A 4,156-nucleotide genomic window follows, 5' to 3' on the forward strand; every position below is an offset into this window, starting at 1 on the left:
GCAAGGTCACTACAGTTTGAGTACAACACATTGCCTCATGGAGTCATTCATAAGTGCATTACAGACATAACAGTATTCACTGTTGATGAGCTGGAATCCGAGCTGCAGACACTATGACACATCAGGGAGGGGGAGAGTTACTTGGACGCCGCAATCCAGGAGCTAGTCACATCAATTGGAGTAATTAATTCAAATTCAATCCGTAGTCAGGGACAGGAGGGTGTGACTACGAGTGAGGAAGGTATGGGGACTCAGGATAGAGTGATGTCCAACAGGTTTGCGGCTCTTACTTCCTGTGTGGACGAGAGCAGGGACTGCAGGGAGGATGAGCAAACTGACCAGAGCAACGTGATACAGGGTGCCAGTCAAGTGGGGGGAGTAAAAATAAATGTTGTAGTGGTAGGGGACAGTATCATTAGGGAGATAGATACTGTTCTCTGCAGCCGAGAGCGTGAGTCCCGAAGCTGTGTTGCCTGCCCAGTGCCAGGGTTAAGAACATCTCCTCAGGGCTGGAGAGAAACTTGGAATGGGAGGGGGAAGATCCAGTTGTTGTGGTCCACATGGGTACCAGAAACATAGGTAGGACAAGGAAAGGGGTTCTACTGAGGGATTATGAGCAGCTCGAGGCCAAATTAAAAAGCAGAACCTCAAAATATTTCCCCTGAAATTCTGATGTCCCGGATCCGTACGAAGTTTCTACGGACCCGGGAAGGCATCGGAAAAGCTGGTTTTCGACACACAATGCGCATGCGCTGAAAAACGGCTTTTCCGATCTATCAAGGTTCTAGCTTGACAGATCTCGTGTATATCGGGAGCAAGGACACTTAAAGGGCAAGATTTCCGATATTTACGAATATCTTGCAGTGCAAATGTTCTTTAAAATTTTGCGCCTGAAAAAGCAGGTGTATAGCCTACTTTTACAGGTGCAAATGTTTAAAACTGAGATGAGGAGGAATTTCTTCTCTCAGTGTTGTAAATCTATGGAATTCTCTGCCGCAGAGAGCTGTGGAGGCTGGGTCATTGAATATATTTAAGCCAGCGATAGACAGATTTTTGAGCGATAAGAGGGTTATGGGGAGCGGGCAGGGAAGTAGAACTGAGCCCATGATCAGATCAGCCATGATCTTACTAAATGGTGGAGCAGGCTTGAGGGGCCAAATGGCCTACTTCTGCTCCTATTTCTTATGTTCTTATGTAATGTGAGAAATGCGGCAGCCAATTTACGCACAGCAAAGTCCCACAAACAGCAATGTGATAATGACCAGATAATCTGTTTCAGTGATGCTGATTGAGGGATAAATATTGGTCAGGGCACTTTATTAACTACTCCCAAATATTTCACTCATGATCAATGTGGTCTCTCAAAAGTGAGGAAGTAAGTTCAGCAATTCCACACTCAACATCACCGAGCATTTTCTGTTTTATTTTGAAACTATGCTGGGTGATGTGGAGTGTGGAATTGCTGAACTTACTTCCTCAGAGGAAGCTTCATGCAAAAGATGGGTTGGCAATGAGGAGTAATAAACTTGGGCTAGAACCTCTACTTTTGTGCTTATCGCCCAAAAATGGGCGCTATTTCCAGCGTGGGCGTTAAAAAAGGGTTTTCCGATCGCCGGCTTCTTGTCCATACTCAAAGCACCTAGTTTACATTTTTGAAAATGGCCGTTACCGCGAGCTATATGAAATGGGTGGTAGCGTTAAATTTTTTTGACCTTCTGCCATAATGTCTTGCTGTCCTTAGCAACGGCATGGCAACGCTCGATTCCTGCGATTCAGGAGGTCAAGGGTTATCTTGACATGCGCAAAAGACGAGACAGAGAGAGAGGGGGCTCAGAGGCACTGAAAGTGTGTGTGGCTGTGGTGTGTGCTTGTCTGGCTGTTGTGGGAGGCACGAGAGAGATTCACCAGTAGCATAAAGCCTGCTAAGCACCAGGAGCATAGTTGGCACTGAGTTTTTGTCCAACAAATAAGATATAACATGGAAGGGATGGAAGAGGCCCTGGAGCTGGTAGCCAGGAACACTGGTGGCAGAGGACTCCCAGTGGTCCCGGAGCGCGGCACTGCACCCCAAGGTGCCGTACCCCCATTGCCAACCACACATGAGAGCCAGCAGCAACATCTTGCTTCTGACTCAGAGCACGTCCCCACCTCGGGCCCATCCTCTCCCATATACATCCAAGCAGCGTTTCGGCCATCAGCCCCCCCACCCCCCACAATGAAGTATCGCCTGAGGAGCTCCTCGGCCAGGCGGCTTGGAGTCAGGAGGGGAAGGGGAAGGGGGAGAGATGTGGAGGAGAAGCGGGGGTGGGGGAGGTGGGTGGAAGGGTTGCTTTGCACAGAAATACTGATGATTTCAGACTAATGCTCGATTTAAATGTTTTTTATTTAACAAAACCTTGTAGCGCATTGGCTCAGATAGTTGCACCGTTACACGCTGGTGATTCCTTAACATCAAAGGATATAATGACATTTAACTTCAATCAACTTAAACTTTAACTGTCACCAAGGTGATGCCCACCATTGATGTATCACCTGCACATCCAGCAGTGTGTCAGCCTTGTAAATAACACCAACGTTCTTTCAGGCAAAGCGATCATTGATAAGCTCCTGACGTAAGGCTCTTGTAGCTATCATGCCACCATGGGCCTTTTCATGCAGTCTACAGGGGGCGGGGCATGGCTTCAGCGTCAGCCTGTTTGTCTCGGCCGATGTCAACGTCCGCCTCCTCGTCCTCCTCTTCCTCTCTCTGGTGAGGTGGACTGTCAGACTCATCAAACAATTCTTGTCCCCTCCCGATAGCCAAGTTGTGCAGCATGGAGCACACCACCACGAATTGAGTTACCTGCTCAGGGTGGTATTGGATCTTGCCTCCTGAGTAGTCCAGGCATCTAAAGCGCTGCTTCAGCACTCCACTGGTTTTCTCCACGATATTGCCAGTTGCTCTGTGGCTCTCGTTGTATCGCCTCTCAGCTTCGGTGTGGGTGTCACGCAGAGGGGTCATCAGCCAGGTGGCGAGGCCATATCCTTTGTCACCAAGTATCCAGCATTGACCTTGTGGCTGATTGTTAAACAAGTCAGATATAGTGCTCTCACGCAGGACATGAACATCATGGATGCTGCCTGGAAATTGAGCATTCACTGCCAGTATAATTTGCTGATGGTCGACAACCAGTTGGACATTCAGGGAGTGGAATCCCTTGCGGTTCCTGAAAACCTCTGCATCCTGAAAAGGTGCCCGCATCGCCATGTGCGTACAGTCTATTGCTCCCTGCACCTTGGGGAAGTTTGCATTTCTGGAGAATCCTAGAGCTCTCTCACTCTGTGCCTCCCTGGTCATAGGGAAGTTGATCAAGTCTCTCCTGCATGCAGACAGGGCTTCAGTGTCCTATCTAATGCAGTGATATGTGGCATGCTGAGAAAGTCCACAAATGTCTCCAGCTGTGGCCTAAAAACAACCCGAGGCGTAGAACGACAGTGCCGCGGTGACTTTGACCTCGACGGAGAGTGCAGTACTGATGGTGCTGGCAGGCTGCAGATCTGCCCTTATCAGCTGGCATACCTCAGTGATAACCTCTTTGTGGAAGCGCAGTCTCCGAAGGCAGGTGGTGTCGGGCAAGTCGAGGTTAGAATGGTTCTCCTTGCACTTGCGGGGGATATAACATCTGGTCCTCCTCATCAATCTGTCACGGCTTATAGTGGACACATAATGCAGTGGAGCGTACCTTTGGCGATCTCGAATCTGCTGCATGTAATTAGTCACCAAGAGAGGGTGAGAAAAGACAGGCCCCATTGCAGTAGCTCTCTGTTTTCCACCGATTGGTCACAAACAAGGAATGTCCCGACGAAGACACCTATTCAATCCCAATTGGTCACAGTATGGTCAAGATGTTTATAGAGATGTTCACATCAACTCCAACGACCTGCAGAGTACATCCGAACTCCGTCGAGGTTGAAGCACAGCAGCCTTTTAAAGGACGCGACATGTGATCTAGAACATGGCATCCATAACGCTGTGATTCGTTCCGGTTAGTTCCACTTTTTCTGGGTGTTTTTTTGGGTGAGTGATATTGTGGGCGATATGTGTGTGAGGTGGTGAAATTAGCGCTAGGCGATCTCATGGCCGCTAGTTCCGGTAAATATGCTCCTTACGACAAAA

Source organism: Pristiophorus japonicus, chromosome 8, assembly GCF_044704955.1.
Source record: "Pristiophorus japonicus isolate sPriJap1 chromosome 8, sPriJap1.hap1, whole genome shotgun sequence".
NCBI lineage: Eukaryota > Metazoa > Chordata > Chondrichthyes > Pristiophoridae > Pristiophorus > Pristiophorus japonicus.